Below are 26,741 nucleotides of genomic sequence, written 5' to 3'. Positions count from 1 at the left end.
AAAGGACGTTCATTGCTGCAATATCATTCGTCACTTTTTTTCAAAATGTGGCACTCCAGTTGATGTAACCAATAGGCCACATATCGTCATTATAGCAGCATCAATTCAACAGCAACATAATATTGACTGCTAATGCACTTGCATTATAACCCGATTATGTCCCAAAATGTCGCCTATGCAATTAAGCCTAATTCTGAGAAAATTAGAAATGTGGTGTGGAAATCGAACATGGAGCACGTTATAACTGTAGAAAAACAAGCGGTGTGGTGGCTGAAAGGGTCAATTTAATCTCAACCTTCGGCACTGCTCTGGGCAACCCCTCGGCCCCCCAGACCATCATGCATCAGCCTGCCAAGCTATTACAGAAAAGGGATGACCATATGCAAATCATGCTTAGTCCCACTCGAATGGGGAAGACCAGTCTGAATTGCTTTATCATATCCCTTCTGCATGAGACCACAAGCATCCCCAGACACGTTTCGTCCTCATTGGGCATCATCAGTGAGGTGTAAATTGGGACGCTAGCCCGGTAGGCTCGGGACCCCGTCTGGATATACCTGTCCCACTTGAGGTAATTTAGACAACACAAAAGAGGCAATGGTTGGAAGATTTCAAATTAATCCCACCATTTGGCATTTGCTCTGGGCAACCCTCCCCACCATCATTCCTCTGCCTACCAAACCATTACAGAAAGGGGAAAGACCATACACAATTCAGGCATGCCCCCTCCCCCTCCAAAGGGCTAGCCCAGCTCCAACTGCTTAGTCACATTCTTTCTGAATGAGACTACCCTTTAACTTGTAAGGCGAGACTTTTCTCTCAGATGGGGCACCTTGCCATAGAATAAAACGCCTGGGATCATAGGCGTCAATAACAGGACCAGGGAGAGGGGCACTTGGACCACCTGTCACCAGTGAACATTGGAGCAATGAATATAACAGGAGAGGGGCTGAACTGCGAGTAGCCTTGGCTGGAAATGTTGTTTTAGCAGTAGCAAACAGCTCTGGCCTTCAGAAGTACGGTGTGAGGGGAAAGTGCAATATGCACCTCAAAGTAAAAAGCACACATGCTCTAATACACTGCTGCATGCTCAAGAGGAGGCTCACAGGTGCATCAATAAGCAATCGCTGCAAGACCATCTTGTTGCTGCTAACACAGTATCATCCTAGATGTTTAGCACAAGAGTAATATCAAATTGATGTCTAGTTGGGCCATGCAAATCGGGACCGCCCTGCATTTCAAGCTCTCATCACAGTGCATTGTGGTACTTTCAGTCCTTCGTTATTAGTAGCAAACATCACATTACCAGTACTGCACAGTTATACAGAAAAGGGATACACAAAGCCAGCACGTGCATCCTAAATAATAATGGCCCTCATTACAACACCGGCGCTAAACCATGGCGTTATTAGCACCATGGTTGGTGCCGGTGTTGTAACGAGTCCGCCATGGTGAAATGGGGAAATACCGCCCCATTCCAAGGTTGGCGGGGCAGTATTTCCCCATTTCCCTATGGCCCTTCCCAATTCCCATTTTTGCCCCATAGGACTCAATGGGAATGGGGAAGGCGGCAATTACGGTACCGCAAATTGCGGTACCGTAAATGCCTGCGAGGTCCCTTTGCGGGTCCCTACTTTAACGGCTTGTCCAGACCAGCCGTTCAGGTCGGGTCCTGCAAAGGGACCTCGTAGTAAGGCGCTAAGTGGTTAACGGCGCCACAGCCTTTTACGGCGCCGTTAACCACTTAGCGCCAGGGTCGTAATGAGGCCCAATGTGTGCAGTGCTAACGTCCCAGGAGATGACACAGGATGGCGGTGTCACAGTTTTTTTGTACATTATTGGGGCCACACCCATGTTGTAATCACTTAAAGTCAAGTGATTAATTCTAAAGCTGAAATCCGGAAATTTAGCTTTGTGACCATTTCAGAGATGTAACATGTTCTGTGACCAGGGGAGGGGTTCGCAAAAAGCTTCATGTGGAAATAGTGGAAAATCTGGTCCCATAGGGAATTATAAAAGTTTCCACCCATGCCAAGGATCAAACAGCCAAAAAGTGAACCATCAGCTGAAATCTGTTGCTGAATATTGAATACCTTCTGATTGGCACAGATGAGTATTGATGCTTTTCATCAAGGAGCATCATCAGCACATATTACATACAAACACAAACAACATTTCCAAATCCTAACATAAAATGTGAATAAATGTGTTTGCCATTGTTTCAGTACTTTAGCGCAAATGGTCGAAGGAATCGACATGCCATGGAGCAAGCCTTATTTTAAGGTTTGCTGCTTGTAGTCATTGTTTGGCTAAAACCCACAGATATTTATTGTACACACCTGAAGATCTAAAAATAAGCACACTCCTCGTGTGCATGACAACAAGCATACGTCGCTGAAATGAAGGAGATGGTAAAAACTACAAGGCTTGCTTCTTTTACTTGCTTTAATAGAAATTCAAAATAGATGTATTTTATTGTTTAAAGCGTGCACCTAGCTAGAGAGCAACAAAGTGCTATCAGAGTGTGGGTAGCCAGCATTTGGGCTGGCATCTTTTTATAGAAGTACGGTCCTGTGAAGTCTGTGCATCCGTATTTGTTTCCAATGTAATTAGTCCTTGGTAAGGTGTTGTTGAAAGAGCCATGTTTTGAGAGATTTGTGAAATTGGAGAATTGTGGGGGCATTCCGAGCCGACACCGGGATCAAGTTCTATGGGGTGGGTGCATGACAAGAGAAGGAATGTTTGTGTGTCGTCTCATTGTGTATGAGTTGTGATTTAAGCCAGTTGGTTGATTTGCTGCACGAGGAGCGTGTTGCACCAGATATGTGGAGCTTAGCCACCAGTTACGGTGGTGTGCTACTCATGACCCGCTTTGTAGATGATACATGCAGTCTGGAACAGTCTCCTGGCTTGGAGTGGAAACCAATGTAGTTTGCGTAGGATGGGGACAATTCTGTGACATTTCTGTGCTCCGTAATAAGACGTGCCGCAGCGTGGTAGACTGCTTTTAGAGGAACCAAGTGAGCAGTTGGGAACCCTGTCAGGAGAACCTTTCCCCCATCAATGTGCAAGACCACAAGGACCTGCACTACAGTCCGGATGTCCTGCAGCAGGATGAACGGTTTAATTTTTTGAAGGGTAGAGATTTATGTGCAAGACCACAAGGACATGCACTATAGTCCGGAAGTCCTGCAGCAGGATGAACGGTTTAATTTTTTGAAGGGTAGAGATTCTTAGTTAGGCCATTTGGGCCTTCTTGACTATGTGTTTCTGGAAGGACTGGTTGATGTCAATGGTGAACCCTAAGAATTGTTCTGAGTCTGAGAGATGTGGACAAAATCCTTCTAGGAGCATATCAATGAGTCAATGGTGGACAAGTTGTTTTTTAGTGGGTGGACGAATGAGAACGAATTCAGTCTTGGATGGGTTTAGTTTGAGGTAGGCAGTCGACATTCAGGACTGGATGATGACTAGTTAATTGCAGAGACGAATGATGTCCTGCGGGCTATTTACTCTCATGTACAGATGAGTATTGTCTACGTATTGGTGGATGGCTATGTTGGGATCTTTGAGGAGAGTGCACAGGGGCTCCATGTAAATGTTAAAAAGGATTGGTGAGTGGAGCCTTGGGGGACTCCGGAGGAGACTTAGAGTCGGTTTGAATGCAACAAGTTCATCCAGACAGCCTGGTGTCTGCCTGAGAGGTAGGATGTAAACCAATTCGGGAGAGTGCCAGAGAATACCCTCCTGTCGGCAAGGAGTGAGAGAAGGATGCAGTGGTCGATGGTGTTGAATGCAGCCGTGAGGAAAAGAAGGACGAGGAGGCATGAGCTACCTTTATCCATTATTTGTAGAGCATCATCCACCACCATAAGAGCTTACATGAGACCAGTCTTTAGAGTTTCCGGGAATGCGCGTTCTGTGAGGGTGTTAAACTGTATTCGTATAGGCCCGCTTTGTCATGAATATTGGCCTAAGCCCATTCGCATTGTACAGAAAACTGCATCTGAAATGTTTCGATTTTTGATCAACATTGCCACCATTTTAAGAATCATCCACCATTTTGATTTTAACTCTTGCTTGTTTCTAAAACGGTGGACTGTGTTTTGAACTGCAGCTGAACCAAACGACCTTTGAGTTGTGTCAACATTTAGGCTGACCGAGAGCAGACTGTTTGTTCTATGCAAAGAAACCTTGTGACTTGTATGAACTGCAATCCGATTGTTGTCTCCGCTCACAAGCCTCATCCTCATATAAACAACGAGGCAATGTAGAACAAACTCAGATTGTGTGTTTTTGCTGAACTACATTGTAGCGATTCTTGAGACAGGCTTACTGTGGATCAGAGAACCAATGTCACCATTTTTCTTTTTCATGTTTTCAGATCATTTATTTTTTGGGAAAATGGACTTAATTTTCCTTTTCCTGCACAGTCTTTGTACCACGCAGTCTGCCAGTACGACGAGCAGTAATAAGACCAACTTTGCGACCAGCTGGAGCATCTCTCCTGATTGTTGAATGTTTACCAATATGTTGATGGTTACCACCACCAAAAGGGATGTTCAACAGGATTCATGGCCACACCATGCACACACGGCCAGCAGTTTCTCTTTGCCTTGTATTTGTGGTAGGCACGACTTGCCTTTAGGATTGGTTTGTCAATTCGACCACCACCAGCAACAACACCAACAATAGCTCGGTTTGCAGAGGAAACAACCTTCTTGGAACCCGAAGGAAGTTTAACTCTTGTTTTCCTAGTTTCAGGATTGTGAGAGATTACTGTAGCATAGTTTCCAGAGGCACGGACCAGCTTGCCGCAGTCACCTGGCTTCTCTTCAAGACAGCACACAATTGTTCCTTCAGGCATGGTTCCAACAGGGAGAACATTACCAATATTAAGCTGGGCCTTCTTTCCACAATAGACAAACTGTCCAGTATGGATGCCCTCTGCAGCAATGAACAGTTCAGTCCTCTTCGTGAAGCGATAGGGGTCTCTGAATGCCACTTTTGCCAGAGGTGCACCACAACCAGGATCATGCACAATATCCTTCACAATGCCTTTGATGTAGCCATGCCTCTCGGCAAAGTCAACAGATCGGAGCTTGGCTGGGCCTTTCCTGTGCTTCACGTGGGCCTTGAATACGGACCCCGCGCCTTTTCGCTGACCCCTGATCACTCGCCCCATGGTACTTTTATAGGAACATGTCTCCAATTCCCAGGACAGTCTTTATCACTATAATTGATCCTTTACGTCCCCGATCTGGAGTAGTCGCCACAAGACATTCCATAAACATCAGATGGCAACTAAAACAAGTGATTCAGGACAGATTGAACAGGGCCCTCACTTGCCGCAAACCTACCCCGTAACTTCATGGACATGCAAACTTGTTAAATCCGTTGTACAATATTGTAATATTTGTCATGTGAACTGGCCATGAACCCTAGCATGTAAATTATTAGTTTGGAGAGGGGCTGGACAATGTTTTGAAAATTGTATAAAAACGTCTGTGTTAAGATGTCCAGCACTCTCACCCCTCACTGTGTCTTCTGGTACACACTGCAAGGTGTTGGAAGCCAGATAGCTATCTGTCTGCTTTGAATCAGTACAGAATAATAGATACTTGTATCTTTTCAACCCATGATTGGCGCATTTCATTTTGTGGTACTAAGCCTTGATATTTCTTTGGTCTTTCAGATGGCGCCCGAATAGGGACCCTCAAGATTGATGTCTCCTCGCTGAAAAGAAGACGCAGCTATTGGTCAGGGATCGGAGAGTGAGAAAAAGGGGGCCCCTTTGTATGAGAAGCAACACCTCGACAGTACTGCACGATCCGATCTCTAAACGGTGAGCACGCAGTTCGAGAGGGCATCTTGACGAGGGTCCCCATATTGAGACGGGCTCTTTGCCGAAATCGCCAACCAAGAAGATCCTTTGTTATCTGATCGGACCTCCTTTGCATTTTGTAATCAGGTGAGTCGTGCCCCGATTCCTAAGAATCCTGATATTTGGTTGTAGATTTCCACTCGCGAGTTCAAACGATGCCAGGTAACACCAGTGATCTGACATGCCTGGGAAATTGCCTGTTTCAGGGGTTTATTCTGCAGAGAAAGACAATCTTTGGAATACGGCCGACCGGCGCTATCTGAGGGTTCACTGGCGGGTACTATGTACTGTAAGTACGGCCTTGGTAGTATAGTATTCAACGATATCTGGCACAGACAAACTAGACATGCTTCTGAAGTTCAGTGGCCAGTTCATGGTAGTTTTGAAATTGCCCTTGTAGAGTATTTGGAGTCTATATTGTTAAAGAAAAAGGCTAGGCCTGCAGCATTTGATGTAATTAAAGAAAGGAAGCTATGCAGCAACTTAAGAGTAAAGAGAAACATGCACGTCGACATATGTCTAACTCTGAAAAAGCATTATTGTGTGATCAACAGAAACAGTCGGAATCTATTGGAAGCATGGATAGGGCTTTTCAACTTGGGATACAGAAAATATATCCGTCTCAGGGCTTTCATGCCTCAGACAAGCTAATCGATAAGCTTTTAAATTAGCGTAGGACTGCTGCCACTGCACTGCCTCCTTATGTGACTCTCCCTGTTTTACCTCTTCCTGCTGTTGCGCCTCCTCCTGTTGTTGTTCCTGTTGCTCCCGTTGTTCCTCCTACTCCAGTTGTTGCTCCTCTTCCTGTTGTTGTTGCCCCTTCTGCATCTCTGCCCTTACCAACAGTTGCTGTTCCCTTAACTTCGTCTTTACCACCAGCGGTAGTGTCTCCACTACCTGTTGTATAAGATTTGTCTGAACTTTCTTTTCCAAGTGGTTCTGCTCCACTTGTACCAATTGAAGGGCTGAGTGCTGATTCAAAAGTAGTAACTCGTAGTACAGTTTCTAAAGCTAGAAAAAGAGAATTGTATGCATGGCCTAAGAAATGAATAGAAGATTGTGAAAAATCAGCTGTCTTAATTACAATTTCTGACCACAAAAGTTTTCCCAAAACAGAATATTTTGATAAAGGGGATGGGAATGCACTTGGCTGATATTTGGAGTAATTTGACAGAGATGGCTGTCACACAAGGGTTGAGGGATTTGAATGTCTTAGCTCACTCAAGGGACACTGGAGAAAGTACATGAGGGTTTTCGAGTTCAAGAGGGAGTTAGATCGGTTACAGAATGATGATATGGATGGCGATAGATTGGACGCTTCAAATGTGCAGAAATTATTTCTTCCTTCTTGTAAACCAATGAGTGAAGATGGATTTCGGATGTTTCAATTTCTCCCATTGAAGTATATGACACGTTTAGTCAGTATACTCCGGCAATGCAAAGTAAAGTGTTACAGGTAATATTAGAGTACCTGCAGGATGAGTTTATGGAGAAAAAGATCTGTTGTCCCGCAGATTTGACGGTCATTTATAAGAGAGCATTTATAACAGGGCATTTTTGCCTGATACTGCTTTAACTGCTTTGTCACTTGATTTAGCCCTGTTGCTTAATGAACGTTCAGAATTGCCTACTTCTCAATTGCCAATGAGGGAGGGTCCTCCGACATTTGTTCCTAAAGTAGAAATTCCAGCAAATGTCGCAACAGGCGCAGCAGCCACTACTATTGAAGCTCATTATGTCTCACAGTTTGTTCATGTCCCATTTTCTAGACAGGAAGTGCATACCATTAGACAGATGTTTCCAGATATTAGGAAAAATCCAACAGGATTTTATAAAGAAATAGAATCTGTCTTGCATTCATCACTTTTCACGCTGGGTGATATAGATTTGTTGTTCCCTGTGATCCAACCTGCTGATTTATTTATGGAAACAGATTAGGAGCCTGATTCATGGAACGTTTTCCTATGGGATTGCACCATTATAAAACACTTCCATTATTCAGGCCCTCAAACTATAGATGATCTGGCAGGACTGGGTGACACATGCGTTAACTTGGTACAGATAGATGGAGAAAGGAATGCTGGTGAGAAACCGCCACAGGTGATATTGACACTGCCAGACAGAATAGTAACAAAATTGAAGTCTTTGGAGAGAAGCATAGTTTGGGACAAGCTTACAGCTTGCATCCAGGGGAAATATGAGGACGCTACCACATTTTTTAATCAGTTCGGACGAGTGCTTTCAGATTTTAGCAGTCAGGACTTAAGTACCGAGTCAGGAAAAAGGCTGTTTGTGGACAAATGTGTGCGTGGATTGTTGCCTGATATCCAATCACAAATTATGACTTTCGAAAGCACCTGGCAAGCAAAATCACAGTCTGAAGTATTGCACATGGCTCAGTATTATGAAAATAGGGTCAATAATGAAAAAGAGAGGCTAGAAAAGAAGAAGGGAGACTTGAAAACCAAAGTATTGTTGCAGGAAATAGTAAGAGGAACCAGAGGCGGGAATACACAGTTTAGAGGACAGTTTGCCCCACAAAGTAATGCGCAGATGGGTCCTGTACACATGAACCAATGTGCTTATTGCAGACAAGAAGGTAATTGGCGAGCACAATGCCCGATCCTTCAGCAGAGATCGAATAACACATATGGTATCATGGTTAGATGATCAAGAAGCCGTCCTGGGAGAGGGGGTCCTGGTAGAAGGTAGTTCGCTCAGAATCAACAGCCATTTTCGCAGGATAGTCAGCAGCATAGTGCAAATAATGGGAACATTTTTGATAATCCTTCGACCGTTTATCTTTCTGAGGACCTTGCATTTGATGATGTACTATTTCGTTAGGACAGCCCGAAGCAGAGTCTGGAACCAGTACCTATTTCCGTCGATCAGAAAGGGCCCTATGCAGAAATGAAGGCAGCGAATAGGAAGCATCTATTTTTGATAGAAACAGGAGCACAGAAGTGTTCCGTTGATCATTCGTGGGTTCCTGATATTCCACTGTCAGGACAGAATAACATTTCTGTAGGGTTCTCTGGTTCGCCAGTGGTTATTTCGCTGTCTCAGCCGGTAACTCTTTCACTGCGGCCATTCACCGATTCATGCCCATTTCTATTGATGACAAATTGTGGCGAAAATTTGTTGGGGTTGAATCTGTTGAAAGAATTGAATGCCGTAATGTATTGTTCTCCGTATGGAGTGCATTTGAAAATTTCACCTCATGGAACTTCTGTTTTGCAATTTTTGACTAGGCTTTTACCGACTCAATTGGATACATTTCCGGCATGTTTATGGGCGGTTGATGATAATGACATTGGGATTTTACAAATGAAACCTGTTAAAATTGTGTTGAAACCAGATGTTAAACTACCAAGTATTCCACAGTATAAAATGTCAGTTGACGGTGAGCAAGTTTTAGAGAATATAGTTTCTGATTTTGTTCATCGAGGAGTGATTGAGGAAATTGCAGGAAGTTTGCAAAATAGTCCGATTCTACCGGCGTATAAGAAAGGGGATAATGCAATTCCTTTCCGTTTTTATTATTGATTTACATGCTATCAGAAAGATTGTTGCGCCACAATTTCCAATTGTGCCTGATAACTATATTAACGGTGATTCCAGCTTCAGCTACTCATTTTACTGTTGTGGATCTAAAGAATGCTTTCTTTACTATTCCTGTACATGATGACAGTAGATATTTGTTTGCGTTCACTCAAGGAGGACACTCGTTTACATTCACTCGTGTGCTGCAAGGGTACACTGAGAGTACAAGCATTTATAGCAGAGCTGTGAAGGAACAGCTCGATACACTTGTGTTGCCTTCCACTTGTACATTGTTACAGTATGTCGATCTTCTTTTAGCTGCAGATTCAGAAGTTGCTTGCAAGGAGGGTACTGTGTTTCTGCTTATTCATCTAGCAGAACATGGGAATAAGGCTACATTGAAAAAGTCAATATTGTTGACAGGAGGTCACCTATTTAGGCTATCTCCTGTCAAAGGAGGGGAGAAGACTGACACCTGAACGGATACAAAGCATCTCTAGCATGTCTGTCCCAAATACACAGAAAGAGGTCAGAACCTTGATAGGCATGGCTTTGTACTGTAGACAGTGGATCCTTAATTTTTCATTAATGATAAAACCAATGTTGGCATTGACAAAGAAGGGAATTTCTTTGTCTTTACGGTGGAACTTGGAGTGCCAGAAAGCTTTTGATCTGCTCAAGGCTGCGTTGTGTTCAGCACCGGTTTTGGGCACACCGAATTATGACAAGGCCTTTGTTTTGTATGTGCATGAATGTGATGGATGCGCTTTGGCTGTGTTGACGCAGGAACAGGGAGGGAAGAATAGACTGTGCAGTTATTTTTCCTCCACGTTTGACCCAGTTGCATGTGCTTTGCTGAGATGTTTGAGAGATGTTGCTGCGGCCGCTGCATCTGTAAAACAAAGTGAGGGTATGGTTCTGGGTCACTTCTTAACCGTGATGGTACCTCACTCTGTAGACGTTCTATTAAACAGAACGCAAAATCTCAAATCAGCACGATTAACAAGAAACAAGCTGATTCTATTTGCACCGCATAACCAAATGTTCTGCATTTAATCCGGCTGAACTATTCCCTCTTCCGCAAGAAATTGCTTGCAGTGACAAGATGTCACATGACTGCCTCTATACCACAGAACAAGAGACTAAAAGCAGAATGGACTTAAATGATACACCATTAAACGTTCCACAAGGGGAGCTTTTTTGCGATGGCTCCTGCTTCAAACTTCCGGATGGTACATCCACTGCTGCTTATGCAATCACTACATTAAGCACTATTGTGGAAACCAAAATAACTCTGCATAACTCTGCGCTGGGCGCAGAGATTATTGCATTGACTCGAGCTTGTGAACTTTCCCAAGGGCTTAGTGTCAATATATTTACAGACAGTCAGTATGCCTTTGAGGTGGTTCACAATTTTGGTAGATTATGGGCAGAGAGAGGTTTCTTGACCGCACATGGAAGTAAGATACAGCATGGCACTTTGATAGTTTGGCTACTCTCAGCACTTGAGCTTCCTACTCAGTTAGCAAAAATGAAGTGCGCAGCACACCAGAAAGTAACAGATGATGTGGGGAGAGGAAACGCTTTTGCTGACAGAATAGCCAAACAAACAGCCACTGATTTGTATTCTGAAATGTATATAACAAAAGAAACCACTAACAGTTGTATAATAGATGAAGGAATTGGTTGTATAAAAGACATTCAGGCTGATGCCACTTCAGAAGCGCTTAAGCAATGGGCTGAGGATTTAGCAAGTTTAGACGATGAAGGTTGTTGAGTAGATAATGGAAAGCAAAGATGAATGCTACCCAATGCTTATGTCACCGCTATGGTTACTATAGCTCATGGACCAACTCATATATGTGCTAGAAAGATTTGTAAACTGTTAGAACCTGTCTAGATGAATGTAAATATCTCGAAAAACTGCAGAGTGTTTGGTATAAATTGCAGCATAATGTGGGGAAGGGTACATCGACACAGAGGGGTAGTTTTGTTCCGCCCTCTGTGCCTTTTGAGGTTATACACTTCTATTTCATTGAAATGGAGCATTGTCAGAATTACAAATATGTTCTTGTAGTCATTTGTGCTTTTAGCAAATGGGTCGAAGCTTTCCCTTTAAAAGATGCCACAGCAATGAGGACGGTAAAAACCATGCTGAAGGAATATTTTCCTAGCTTTGGTTTGCCGAGGGTCATTTGGTCAGACAATGGTCCACATTTTATCACTGCTGTTATCCTGCAAGTATGCGCTGGATAACAGATCGATAAATGGTTCCATTCGGCCAAATTCGCTCAGAGTTCTGGACTTGTAGAACGCCACAACAGTATATTGAAGAATAAATTGGCTACAATGTGTGCCAGTAGCAATTTGAAATGGCCTGATGCATTACCAATAGCTCTATTGTCCATGCGGACGACTGCACAAACGAAAACTGGGCTCTCTCCCTATGAGATAATCATGTGAGAAGCCCTCCCAGTAAAATACAAGGGTCCAGGTCATCGACTCTGACCTGACACGTGGATGCTCGTTAAATCATTTGAAAGAGCCTCCTGTCTCGCACCGTACCAGGTCCTCTTTGCCACACAGACCGCTGTACGAGTAGAGGGAAAACAACACTGGATCCACACAACACACATCAAGAAGACAACTTTTCCTCTGCCCCACAACAAAGGGGAAGAGTAGGAGATCGTTCACTCAGTTCCTCATCACATGTCTGTTCTAACCGACACTGAGGGTGTCCCGGAAATCCTTCCTTAGCCTGTGGGGCCTGGGGAGACTGCTGTTTTGCCTTTAAGTTTTTCTTCGGATCTTTCTTCACCATTGAGCAATCTTGCCTCTGCTTCATCACTTCCTTCAGGAAGAGCAACAACACTCTGTTCGCAGATCACACCGTACCTGAAGTCTTGAAGTACGATCTGCGCCTGAGGCGCCAGACTTACAGCACAGCATCGTCTGTGCCCACAAGGAATCATCGTTGAGCCAGTCCCTCGTCACTCTTTCGCTGAAATGTAAATAAGAGGCAGCGACTGGCAAAGTTACCTTCAAGCAAGATAGGCCACGTGGTCAGGAGCCACCGAAGGATGAACTAAAAGAACGGAGAGGCTTCTAAACGGACTCTGAGAAACAATGTCCTTCCCTAAATCTACTCGTACGGAACAAGCTATTGGTCTTGTGGCTGACAAAGAATCTGTTCATCAAAGATCATGGTCCCTGAGGACCCATTGTTTTCTAATCACAGTACTGGTCTGTTTAATAATTCTATTTTCACTTCGGTTCTGGTACATGGAAGGGGTGCATCCACTTAAGACTTTGTTACCCACTGAAATTATCTACAATGTGTCTCCACCTTTCGTGCATCAGCACACTCTTCTGTCTCAAGACTCCCAACACAGACAGGTTTATCACAATAGCACTCTCCTAATGATCATGAATGCGACCCATGCGATTCTAAACAGACCAAATTGCTGGGTGTGTTCACATTTGCCACAACACTGGGAAAAGGGATTGGGCTGGTATGTTCATCCTCTTCCTTTAACTACTGCATGCTACGTCTCACTCAGGGCATTATTCTTTGGTCGTTGGAACAATAGTATTTCTGGAAACTTCGATGCGACTAATCTAAATGAGTTTGAAAAACGAGTCCTAACACCTTTGGGATGTTCCCTCTTTGCAAATAGGGGCAAACTTAATGTTGCTGCTATTAGGCCTTCTGATAGACTCTCTAGACATTTTCAATCACTGATTTGTTTCAAGATGGCTCCCATAGGCAACCAGGATGCCATACCTCCTTCCTACACTATTAATCATAGCCCGAACTCGGTTTCCTTCTGTGTACAAAGGGATGGTTCTCAGCCAATGGGTACATTCGAGGGTTGTACCAACATTGCAAATCCAACCAGCGAGGACAGACCCTGTATCTGTGAGACCCCGTTTACTTTGTTTGTGGCAATGAAGCTTATCCTTGGTTACCTAGAGATTGGCAGGGTACTTGTTAATTGGGTATCTAGTTACAGGGGTATATGTGGCTACCACTTCTGAAGTCTCTAGAGCTTGTCCAAGGCGGGATGAGAATGGTGATACTCCTTCACAAGTCATGGGTGATGAAGCAAAATCCTTTGTGCCATTTTGGGGACAGATAATGAACTCTGAGGCTATCAGGAGACTAGCAAGGGTACTGAAGAAAACCATCAATAGAACCACCGATATTCTGTACAGCATGACGCTAGAGCAAAAGGCCATTAGATTAGTGGCCCTCCAAAATAGGATGGTGTTAGACGTCATCCTAGCTGAGCATGGTGGGGTATGTAAATTGATGGAATCTGCATGCTGTGTTTTCGTACCTGACTCCTTCGCTACCATATTCAAGGCAATACAAAATCTGCATACCTTGAGTACGGAAGTACATGTCTCCGAGGGAAACTTAGTGCTTGGATCTGGGAATTACTACGTTTATGGGGTTGGAAGCTCTTTGCAGGCCTAATGATAGTTCTTGGTGTTCTACTGTTTTGTTGTAGTTGTGCACAATGTCTTCCTACCATATGTTCGATGTTAGGAGGATGTTGTGCACAAACGATAGGTACAATAGGACCAAAGGTACATGCATCCAAGAAGACTGCTAATGCTTCTGTAATGAAGGATAATACTATCAAGGAACTTTTGCAGATCGATATTTCTGAAGAATGTGATTCAGGATGTACGGACATTGAGACGTGGGGTTTTGAGTAAAGCGAATGTTTGAGTAATGCTCTTGGCTTAGGCCAAAAGGAGGGTTTGTTAAACTATATTCGTATAATACCGCCTTGTCATGAATATTGGCCTAAGCCCATTCACGTTGTACAGAAAACCGCATCTGAAATGTTAAAAGTTTTAATCAATGTCACCACCATTTTAAGAATCATCCGACATTTTGATTTTAACACTTGCTTGTGTCCTAAAAAGGTGGACTATGTTTTGAACTGCAGCTGTGCCGAACGACCTTTGAGTTGTGTCAACATTTAGGCTGATCGAGAGCAAACTGTTTGTTCTATGCAAAGAAACCTTGTGACTCGTATGAACTGCAATCCAAGTGTTGTCTGCACTTACAAGCCTCGTCCTCATCTAAACAATGAGACAATGTAGAACAAACTCAGAATGTGTGTTTTTGCTGAACTGCACTGTAGCGATTCTTGAAACAAGGCTTACTGTGGATCAGAGAACCAATGTCACCATTGTAACTTCATGGACATGCAAACTTGTTAAATCCGTTGCACAATATTGTAATATTTGTCATGTGAACTGGGCACAAACCCTAGCATCTAAATTATTAGTTTGGAGAGGGGCTGGACAATGTTTTGAAAATTGTATAAAAACATCTGTGTTAAGATGTCCAGCACTCTCACACCTCATTGTGTCTGCTGGTACACACTGCAAGGTGTTGGGAGCCAGATAGCCATCTGTCTGCTTTGAATCTGTACAGAATAAAAGATACTTGTATCTTTTTGACCCATGATTGCCGTATTTCATTTTGTGGTACTAAGCCTCGATATTTCTTTGGTCTTTCAAGGGAGGCGTTGATGATGCTGAGGAGCATGTCAATTGTTTTATGTTTAAGCCATTTGAGCCACGCCACACACAGCAGAGCACCACACAGTAGCCATCGCTGGAAGTTCACCTCCAGTTTAGAGCCAGCTGGGCAAAGCATTGTAGGTATGCAAATCAGCTGAAATGCCAAGACCTTTCTCCAGGCAAATGTTTTTGTCTATAGGTTAGTGCTATTTTTAACAAAGCAGTTTTAAACCAAAGCTAAACAGTTCTCAAGGCTGCAGCGAACTACGTAACGGTTTGACCCTTCTTAGGCACCTTCAGGGCAGTACCGTCTGACAGGCTTGAGCTAGGGGGCATGTTTAGTAAACATCAGAAAAGTTATGGCAGATTTTAAAAAGCTTGAAAAATCCTTCCTCCTGCAATGTGAAAGTAGATTAAGCCATTTGAGCAAATTCACAGTGCCACGCAGTAGCCAGTGCTGGAAGTTCACCTCCAGTTCAAATATAAATAATTGATAGAATTTTGTATCTAAGTGGTGCTGATTCAGTGGGAAGCCTACAAATGCAGATTCAGTAATAAGTTAAGCAATAAGCCCCGAGCCAGTGGGGGACATTATCACGTCACAGGAAATGCCCTGGGGCCCACAGTTACAGTCCTGAGGGAAGTAAGAACCTTAACCAAGGCCGTAGGGCATTACCTGACATGGTAATGCCCTCCCGACGAGAGGGATTATTGCTCTTAGTACCCTGGCTCACTAGAAAGAGGCACCAATAGTGACTTTTTTAAAGTTGTGTAACGCCTTTGCTGTTGCAGAACTGAAAAAAAGAAAAAATATGTCTGCCACAGAATGGGGAGAAGGGAATATATCTATTGCCTTCTCCCTTTCCATGGCAGCCATTTACAAATGAAGAAAAAAGTAAAAAAAGATGGCCTCCATGGAACGGGAAGAAAGGACTACACGTAGTTTCTTCTTCCTTTCCGTGGCGGCCATTGAAAAAAGTAAACTAAAAAGCTGGCCACCAGGGAACATGGACAAGGCACTACACAAAGTCCCTTCTCCCTTTCCATGGCAGCCAGGATGCAGCTGCGACTGGCCCGACAATTGCTTTGTTGCGCTGGTAACGACCCAGCAAAGGCCAATGATCTCTCGTTACAAGCTCATTGTCCCTCACAGGTTACTAATTGCATTTTCACAATGCATTTTAACATGTTCAGTTGACACCTATACCCCACCTGCAACATGCTCTGAGGCTCAGCAGAGTACCATGCCTTTGTTCCCAGGGGTGTATGAAACCTGACTTTCTGGGACTCACTGTGTGGGCCAGTGGAGAACGAAGGCCCTCGCTGTGATGAAGCGACTACTGATCTGCAAGAGTACAAAGATGAATAGTGGCTAAACTGCCTAAACAAACCCCCACACTTCTACAAGCCAACAGTAATCCCAATCATAAAGGTAAAACAGTCACAGACAGGAGATATACTTTATTTGCCTTTTGTGGCAACCTGGGCCAAGTCAAAGCTATACTCTGAAAAACGGTGTGAATTTCAGACAATAGCAACCCAAACAGCAATAGTACAACAGTTCCAAAATAAAAGACTGCCAAATTAAGGATCTATAAAAAAGTATACTTTAATTAAACTAATCAATTATACAACTTGTTATTAAAATCACAGTAAAAACCCACCTATTTAAAAGAAGACAAAATATGCGGAACAATTATGCGTAGGCCCTCTGAATACTTTAGCATGGATGAAAAAGGCAAGAATGTCAGTAATGTCACTCAAACGGATATGCTCTTTTGGCAAAAGATGCAACAAGGGCCTTAACCAGTCTCTGGCACCCTAAAAATGGACCAGTGAGACAGGGCTCTTACGTACAGAATCCCAGTTCTAAGTGGTTCAACAGGGTAAAAATAGGCTTTGAGATGTGATGCTTGTGGGTCAAACCTGGCTCAAAGTGAGCGAGCTGAATTGATCCCAGGTAGCGAGTCACCATCGAGTCAGGTTCGTTCAGTGCTCAGTGCAGTTTGCATGCAGTGTTAAGCGATGCAGGTCGATCGATTCCAAGGAACGGTTCAATGATCGAGAGTAATTCTAAATCTTGGTTACTGCCCACCGAAAATCAGGATTGAGAAATAATCCCCCAAGCTTGTTCTGGTCTCAAATTGTCCTCATTCTGACTCTTTCTCAGCCTACAGCTTCAAAGGTTCTCTGCAGTGCAGTTCTCTAGTGTGAGGCAGGCCTTTGATATGGAATTGCTTCTTTAAAGCCAGGCTCTCAGGAGATCTCATGTTGTGAGCTACTGGGCCTGACAGGGATGAATTACCCACCCAACCAGAGTGTCACCAGAGGCAGGCATCCTGCCCTGTGCCCAATTCACTGGAATGCAGGCAAGCAGGTGCCTGGTATCCACACCACCTCTCATAGCTGGTCTGCTCTCACAGGGTTGACATTGGTATGGAATATATCTGATGTGGCTTTAATAATTATGTGAACAATCAGCCACCATACCAAAACATTGGTATGACTTATATTTCTCGATTATCCTGCCACCAAGTGATAGTTTAGCATCATTATTATGGTTTTGGAAAAGAGATTGAAATACCCGCACTATTTTATTATTTAATCAACATCGAAAAACGAAGGGCTTTTACGCTCTTACCAAATGTCAATGCCTCAAACGTGCACTTGTATTTCAAGGCACCTAAGGGTGTACTTGGTTCTGACCGGGCCCCCATCAGGGCAGGGCCCTGAGCAATGGCACAGAATGACCACATGGAGCTCTGGGCATTACTCTGGTCACTTCCACCAGGGTAATGTGTAATCATTTCCCAAGCATTGTAAGAATTTAGGATGGTCCACACATCAAGACACCACCGATGTTACAACATGTATGTGGACACTGGACCATGGGGCACCAAGATCTATATCAGACAAGTCCAAGCCATTTGGTGTGCCATCAGTGATAACCTCAGTTGGCAGTGGGAGGAAGTGGAAGGGGAAATTCGCTGATGTCATCCACGAGATACTGGTGGACTATAAAATAAGCCAGAAGCCCACCTTTTTAAGCATTCTACAGCCCTATTCAGCAGAATATCTCTGCCCTCCTGAAACCAGCAAGAGTGGGAAATATGCCAGCACTGACTCTTCTGAGGGCTAATCGAACATAAGTATCATGAAGTATAATATCCTTTCTCTTGTGATATGTTGCTTGCTGGATACTGTGAAACCACCGTTGTCCGTTGTTTGCTGTCACACACACAGAAGTTACTCCCCAAGAATCACGAGGAGACCTAGGCTTTCTGGCCAGGATCTCGACATGGGCAAACAATAAGTGTATCAAGTGACATGACCATGAAGGGGTCAGATGAAGCCTTGCTGTGCCTCCAGTATGTAGAAAACTGCAACACTAAGCTCTGCTGCTCGGCAACCCCTAAGGGAGGGAGCATGTCCTGTGACAGTGATTCCCCTTCGGCACCAATGGGAGGAAATACGCTTCAGGAGATGGATGTGGGAAACACTGGAATAGAGGATTCGGAACATGGGCTCATCATGAACACTGGGGAACAGTGCACGGTCCTTGGCAAAAGCTGATCAGCTATGTGGCCTCCATCAAAGCTACCACCAGTTTGGCACATGCTGACAAGAGGTGCATTGTCAACAATCTACAAGTGATCAGTAGGAATCCTGCAAAACAAGTCCATGCTGTAGAAAGGAACACGGACATTTTCCTGCCGGCCATGCATGTCTCACAACTGCAGCTACAGACAGATTCCTATGTCACACAAAAGTCCATTGCACAGGTCATTTATGCGAACTCTACCTGCCTGCACAATCTTAACACTTCTTTCAGGCCTAGGGATGAGAGGACCATCTTCTGACAGCAAGCATGAAGTAGCAGAATGGCAAGTACCATCAATAAAACCCTCAACTGCATCCCAAAACCCCACCCAAGCCAGAGGAAGATGCCCAAAACACATGCAGATAACATTTCCGTTCCTGCTCCATAACGAAAAAGAAGATTATTAATACAATCCATCCCAGATTGTAGTTTTTGGTTAGATTATCAATGTCTAGAGTTAGTTAGTATTTGTTTTATTTAATTTTACACCAGTACGTTATTTGATGAGTGCCAAGGCAAAGACATAGCAGTATACTACAGTTCTGTCAGGGTGACTTCCCTTGGTTCCTAGAAATTATGGCAGGCAAAGAGCAGAACTGGATAAGGGTTGTTGAATTGGGAACCCGCCCAAGAAACAATGGTAAATGTACATACTTTTTTGAATCTTTGTTTCAGCTATTGTCACTATTTTTTCGGTGAGCACATTAAACTGCTCCACACCATTAGAACAAATAATCTTCGTCATGAGTACACAGTAACTTTTATTGTGAGTTCACATTTTCTTGGTATTTGACATTATGAAAATATAGTCTCAAGAATGGTGTCCCTGATATGTCACTTGTCCCACAGCTCTTCTTCTTTAGGCCTGATGTCCTCTTCTCCTTCAAGGACAGGATCAAGGGACTTGTATATTTCGCTCAATGGCGCAGCTTTGTAACATGCAGCATAGGAGAATTATGCACCAAACCTTTCCCAGGGCATACAACAGATCCCCACCAGAGACATGCAGGAGAGGAAACCTACTTTTCAACTTTCCATTGACATGCAGTGAACTAAAGGGTTGTATACTAATTGACCTGTTCACAATTGACCTCCAGAGAATTGACCTCGGGAGAATTTACCTAATTTAGAAGGTCAATTAGGACATATATGCAGGGAGAAACCCCGCAGAGCCCATCACCCAATTCAAAACCCCCTGCAACACCCCACCCAATCCCCTTATATTATTTATAATCCAAAACCAACCCAATACATATATAAAATAAAGGCCAATTGTAAAGAAAGTCAGTTAGAACCGCTATAATTAGGTCAATTGTGAAAAAGGTCAATTGTAAAAGGTCACTTTGGGTAATACTGAACTAAAGTGTCATGGTTTATCATGGTGCACATTCTTATGTGAGGGGTTTGCTTACTCAATAGCCGACTTTGATTCTCACACAACATTGTCATTTGGGCAGTTACACTACAACTGAGGATAAGCACATCATGTGCTAAGACTGTGAAATGTGCAAAGCAGTGGGTTATATCCTGGTACCAATCAGAAGTGTGTCTCAGTGATTGACCCCATAACATCAGGGATTCTGGCAATGACACAACATCCTTATTTTATCTCTGACAGCTGAGCTGAGACTTGTGGAAATGAAACCAACGTGCCCATATGCCACAATTTTGTTGTAAAAACCACATGCAGTAACTTCTGTTGAGACACACCAGTCATTGCCATCATCCCCTGGTATGGCCTTGATGCACACAAGTGGATAACAGAACGCAATTACACTCTGCTGGGCATTATTGTTTTGATGTTGCTGTTTCTTTCCAAATCTAATTTCAGGATCTGAAGCAGGTTCTTTATGGCCTTCAAACTTGGGCAAATAGTTTCATGAGTTTTATTGAAGGCCAACTGTCAATGGAGCTTGCATGCCGACCTAAAGATCATGTCTCAAATTGGCCCCCTTGATCGACCAGGGTCTTGCACACCTACACGGGTCAAAGGTGTTCACCATGTTAGCCATTGTGGATGGTGACTGGTGTGTCACTTTAGCACAGAACATCCATCATATGTTCTCCTTCACATTCCAAGATAGGCGATGTGGGTGGGAACATACCCTCTTTCGGGTATGTTAACAGTGGGAGTAAGCTTGGAATCTTCCTGAACAAGGCAATGCCATATGCTGCCGAGTGGGTCAACATAATATACATGGATGATATCCTGGTTAACAGTGAAGACCTAATTGCACATTACCTTGAGACTAGACATGTACTCAAATACAAAAGGCTGGACCAAAGACCGCTGGTTTGAACCCACAGAAGAAAAAGGTGGCGGCTATTCAAAGAATGAAAGATCACACCAAAGTGAAACGTTGGGCATGATGGTTCACAATTGAAAGTTCATTGAGGACTATGCAGAGATCACACAGCTGCTAAGAAAACTGCTAAAACACGGTTTAGCCTGAAAATGTTAGGGAAGAACAACCTGAGGCGGTAGCTAATTTAAAGGACAGGCTGGCCAAGGCTTCGTGTTTGGCTTACCCACGGAGGGATCCGGATATGTGCATTTCAGCAATATCATATCAGAAGCACAACACCCATAACAAGATCATTGCTTGTGCCAGGAAAGCTCTATCATAGACTGAGACAAAGTTCAATGAGTGTGACAAAACATTGTTATCTACTCTGTGAGATCGACAACACAAAGTGAGAGTGGGTGATCACTGAAATTGCACATCAAACATAAGAATATTGACATAGTAAGTTGATCCGGACAGGGAATTTATCTCAATCAAAAATAACTGAATGGGCATTAGCATTGCAATGCTTCCCAGTGTGTGTAAGGTATGTACAGAATAAGAAAAGACCAGAGCCCAAGTGATTAGGAGAACTACATGATGCTGCATTCCTAAAAGTTTCCAAGACCCCAGAAGTTGAAAACACCTTGACTGAGCCTAAGGCTTTCGAGAAAGATACATGTTGAAATCTACCGAACGTGTATGTGGATGGATGTGCATATCACGTGAATATTCACCTTTGTGGACAGAGGCTGAACTATGACCAAACAAGAAGTGTAGAATAAGTGAGAAAATAATGGGAAAGGGAGAGATCGTGATTCAGGAGTGGGGTGGGTCCGGAAGAACTTCCTTGACAAAACTAAAGAAGGAAGTGGGAATTAAACTTTGTTTTACACATTTTGCCAGGCTGTCACCCTTGCAAACTTAGTGCTTGTTGTTTTTTTTTAAATCCTAGTGGACCTTGCTACGGGTATCCCATTTTATTGGCACCAGGTAATGCTGCTTGCTGCCGTATTAGACTGCAAAGACGCACTGGAAAGTGCAGACTTTGGATATTCGGCCAGCCCTAGGATACTGACGCAAGGCAGTCGGCTCAATCCCAATTTATCTCGCAGGTCTCAACTGGGCTAAACTGTTTTGCACAAAGGGTTCGTTCATCTAGATCGGAAGGCCCCTTGCCTGAGGAGGATGCCACTAAAACTATGTCATAGTCACCATATTATTGTGATGAAGCAGGGTCTTTGGAGACTCAGGTACATCTTCATAAGTACTTTATACAAGTTACAAATTTACATGCAGTAAATCCATAAGATGTTAAGGGGAGGACCCACCAGTGCCTACCACCCAGGTCGCATCTCTCCCATTGACTAGCTGTTCATGCACATACACATTCTACACGTTACATCACTCACACTGACATCATTCTCATTCAGCATTCACCACATGGGTAAGCATAACTAAGACAGACACAACACACCTCCTTTCCTTCCTAAATCCATTTTCGCAATCACAAATTCCACATCCACCCACTAACTCACTCACACACAGACACACAAACCCCAGAATCCCCCATGCACACACAGGCTGATTTCCTTACAATAGCGATTTTAACCCTATTCTAATCTATTTCTATTTCTTGGCTGCATTGCCATCCACTGGTAATAGGCCAGGTGCAGGCTTCACATCATATCCCCATACTGTAGTAAATTGAATATCAATTTATGAAAACTTCACATCACATCCAAACTGGTGCATGTACTTAACACCATGCAATTACTTTACATTGCGTCCTGCAATGACTTCACCTAACATCCTGATAGTTGCTTGCGCCAGGCTCACAGCAATATATTTACCATTGTTTAGTCCCATGGCTACAATATCTTCACATCACCTCATTACAGTTGCTTACATTCGGCACAATGTAATAACTTTATCATGACTTCATCCCACTCTCCCCTTCCCCCTTCCTAGTCTCATATCGATCTGAATGACACCTGGCCTAGTAGGATCATTGTCTGTCTTCCCTCTGTTCCCCTCCCTAGTCTCATATCATTTCATATCATATCATATCATATGATGGTTACAATAACATCATCTCACATCCATATAGCTGCTCGCACTCAACATACTGTAAATAACTTTACCATCTCACATTCAACCTCTATCGTGCACTTCGACTATGCAAAATATCTTCACTTCACATCTCAACCACAATCTGGCTTGCTCCACTGCCACACTATATTCTACAACAAAGTTCATTTCACATCCTATATAAATATGCACGCTAGACACCCTACATGTGCTAAAGTCCTTTAGCCAGAAAATGTATTTGATATGTGTAGTAAGCCTCATGTTGTTCTGTCATGGTTGCTGTTGTACATTGTGAGGTATGCAGTCCTGTTTGCATCTGCATGCCTGGAATGTATGTAGTTGAATGCCGAAAGGATTCTTAGCAGAATGTGAGCGTTGCGTGTACAGTTGCGAGAGCTGGCTGGTTGGCGGTGGATGCAGGCAGGGTGCTGGGTTTGTTATGCAAATAAACATACCTGTGCTCTTGCAAGATAATTGAGTCCTCATTACTTCAATAAGGCCTATGAGTCCATGACGCACTACTGGAACTCTAGTCCTGAAAAGTCTGCAAACGTATTCATCCTTTTAACATCCTATAGAGACATTTCACATTCCACATCTATTACCCTATATTAACAATACATGTAACATTCAACTGTCCTCCTAGCGTTAGGAGGCTACACCTACTTGCCTTGAGCAGCCTTCAACCTATCCCTTACTGGTACCCAACATACAAAACATATATCCACTTCGGTACAAATCATCAAGTGTAACAATACTCAGCCTCCTCATGCAGGAATGATAAATTGACAATAAGGCACCGCTTTTTCCGCACATCACCTCTTATCACCTCCTTTGCAGTTCCCAGACTCATCTAGGAATCCGCATCTCGATCACTGGGACTGTCCTCCCTGAACAGCTGTTAACCTGCAGGTGTCCCGCCGGTACTTCCATGCATCCTCATCCGACGATTAATCCCCTATCCATTCCTACTATTCATGCAGCACTGAGTCTCCTTTAAAGCATGTTCTTCCACTGAGTGCCAGTGACAGATGTTTTTTTTACTTTAACCATAAAGCTGGACATTGCTCCTTCACAGTTCCTGCTTTATCCTACTATCACGTCATCACTCTTCGCATATCTGCCGAGCCGCACAGAGCTCTTGCATCACCATGGTACCCAGAGCAACGAAAGAGATCACCCAGGTAACTATCAATACCTGCCTTGCTCAACACTCAATCAATACGGGGCTTCTCCCTAATTGTGCCAGGAATCATTAGGAGCACAATTGTCCCTTTCCTTTCCTTGCTGCCTTACAGCCTCATCATATGCCTACCTCACTAGGTACTTCCCTTAGCGCTCCTGGGTGGTGGGTCTTTTCTTGGGAAACAGAGTGTTCTCAGATGGCTGTTCCCCCACTGCAGCTCACTTGAGTTCTCTTCCTTTCCTCTATATAGGACCAACTCGTCGCCATTGTTATGAATCAGGCTCTGCAGGGGCACAGGTAAATCTTCATAAGTACTTTATTCAAGTTACACAGTTACATCCAGGTAGTGTATACAATGTTAACAGGAGACCCCACTGGTGCCCACTACCCAGGTCACATCTCTCCAATTGACTAGCTGTGGAACACTGGGTTGGCTTTCCGATGTTCATACACATTCAACATGTGACATCACTCACATTGACATCATTCTCACTAAGCATTCTCCCACATGGACAAGCATGACTAAGACAGACACAACAATATTATCTGGAACTGCTTAGTCAGGTGGCACCACATGGAAATGGACATACATAAGGACCATACCCTGGAGACAAAGCAAATAATTGTTTTAGAAAAGGCGGGACTAGTAGATTAGTAAATACCTTTTGACGTTGTGGGGTAATCTGTCTGGAGCGCATTGAAGGAGCTCATCTGGAGGGCGGTTTGAGTTAGGTGGGTCGGGAATAGGTTAATGCTAGGATGCTGCTTGTTTGTCTTGCACGGCTAACTGTAATAAAACCTTTCCTCATCCCATAAAGAGAAATTAACACTATGCTGACATTTACACTATGATAAAGGATTAGTTGCAGGAATTGTAAATGCACAGGACAGAAATTATGACATCCCTCCATCAGATCATAGGATACGTCCCAGATGTAGCCAGGCTGCAGAGCAGTTTGCCATTTATAAAGCAATCACCACAGCGATGGAATACAAATTAAATGAGTTGGTAATTGTTACTGATTCTGTTTACACCGGAAATAGAATTGTGGAATACCTTCCAGGGTGGAAAATAAAAGGAATGATAACACAACAAAAATACTCCTTAAATATGGGAAGCGTATTCTCTCCATTGACAATCTTCTTATCGATAATTAAATTAATGTATACTCGAAAAAGATCAGAGCCCATTTTAAAATGCCAGGTGAGGATAAGGTAGGACATGAAAGAGTGACCAGCTGGCCACAATGTGTCGAGTAATTGGGGAGGGGTTATTCACCATACATTTTAATCATGCATGGGAGGTGATTGCCCCATTTTCCAGGGGCGCTTTTATACCACTGACAAGGACTTGATTAGTGCAGGAAGGGATGACCTTGTGATAGGGACCTGCTATAACCACATTTTAGATTCAGAGAAAAATCCTATTACAGATGATCAGTAGAAGGTGAAATGTGGAATTGAGGGTTCTAATGAAGACACAAAAGTAGTTTCACTTGCAAGATAGATTGTTGATCTGCAAACCTGTTTCAGGTCATGTCCATTGGATGGTCCCTGTTTCCTTCTGTGATACCACACCAATGAGGCAATAACAGCAGGTCATAGGGGGGCCCAGAAGACATTTGAAATTTTGACACAATTGGCATATTGACCTCTTCCTTTATGCTCGCAGAAGCACAAGGGTCTCCTGGCTGCCCCGCCTCTCACTGGAATGCCTCAGTGGGGTGCCATGACAACAGAGTCACGCTACTCCTTATTGGCTGCATCCTTTTTCTGAGCCAACAGGGAGCCGGTAGGTGTAAACTGGCCCCCAGCACCAAAGCCCACTCGAGGCCCGTCCTGACCCCCCTCTCTCAGGCAGACCCAGCACAAAGCCCGTAATCCTGGAGGGCTCAGAGCAATTTTTTAATGAAGATAAGCCCATCTGGGCATTAGGGTGAGCCGTGGTGCTCGACACCACTATCATTTCTTTTGGGCTGAGCAGTCTTCCCGCATCTGTGCCGCTGCCAATTGCCATGATACTGCACCAGCCACAAGTGCGAGCAGCATTGGCTCTGTGGGCCCACATCATTTTTGATATAGCCACCCTCTTCCTCAGCACTGGACGGCCTCAGAGGGGTGCCATGAAAATGGAGTCACACTTCCTGTTTGGCCGCATTTTCTGTTCGGAGCCGAAATGCGTAAGCTGGCCCCCACTACCAAGGTCCACATGAAGGCCCCTGTCTGGGCCTGGGAGAGGGTGGAGGTACCCCCCAAATCCAGCCCCCAAATCCCATAGCACCTCAAACTCCACCACCTCTCAGCCACATTGAACAGCTAGCCAGCATACAGCCAGCTACCCCACAAACGTTTTACTAACTCACAATACTGATGAACCTAGGTGTGCCTATGCCATTCTACCTTTCTATGCCTTACTATATCCCTTCTCCTGAATGCATTTCTGTGCATTTTGGTAAATTCAAATCCTGGTCCGTTTCTAACAACTCTTCACTGCATTTTGCATTGCACTATTGTGCCTTTTAGTAAATTCTAATCCTGGTGTGTTTTTAATAACTCTAGACCCACATTTCTGGTACTCAAGTGTTTCTATTGCAACAGTTTTCTTGC

The 26,741-nt window shown here is 43.8% G+C and overlaps 1 protein-coding gene and 1 pseudogene across 1 annotated transcript in view; both read right to left on the bottom strand.

Annotated features, from left to right (window-relative positions):
• TRPC6 (transient receptor potential cation channel subfamily C member 6) overlaps positions 1-26,741 on the bottom strand; it is a 1,461,060-nt gene that overhangs the window by 219,319 nt on the left and 1,215,000 nt on the right. The window lies entirely within an intron of this gene.
• LOC138527800 (large ribosomal subunit protein uL2 pseudogene) lies at positions 4,363-5,224 on the bottom strand (annotated as a pseudogene).

This window comes from Ambystoma mexicanum, chromosome 7q (assembly GCF_040938575.1).
Source record: "Ambystoma mexicanum isolate Mex_15411 chromosome 7q, UKY_AmexF1_1, whole genome shotgun sequence".
Lineage (NCBI taxonomy): Eukaryota > Metazoa > Chordata > Amphibia > Caudata > Ambystomatidae > Ambystoma > Ambystoma mexicanum.
The sequence above is the reverse complement of the archived record's forward strand: the minus strand, read 5'-3'. Positions and strand labels throughout refer to the sequence as shown.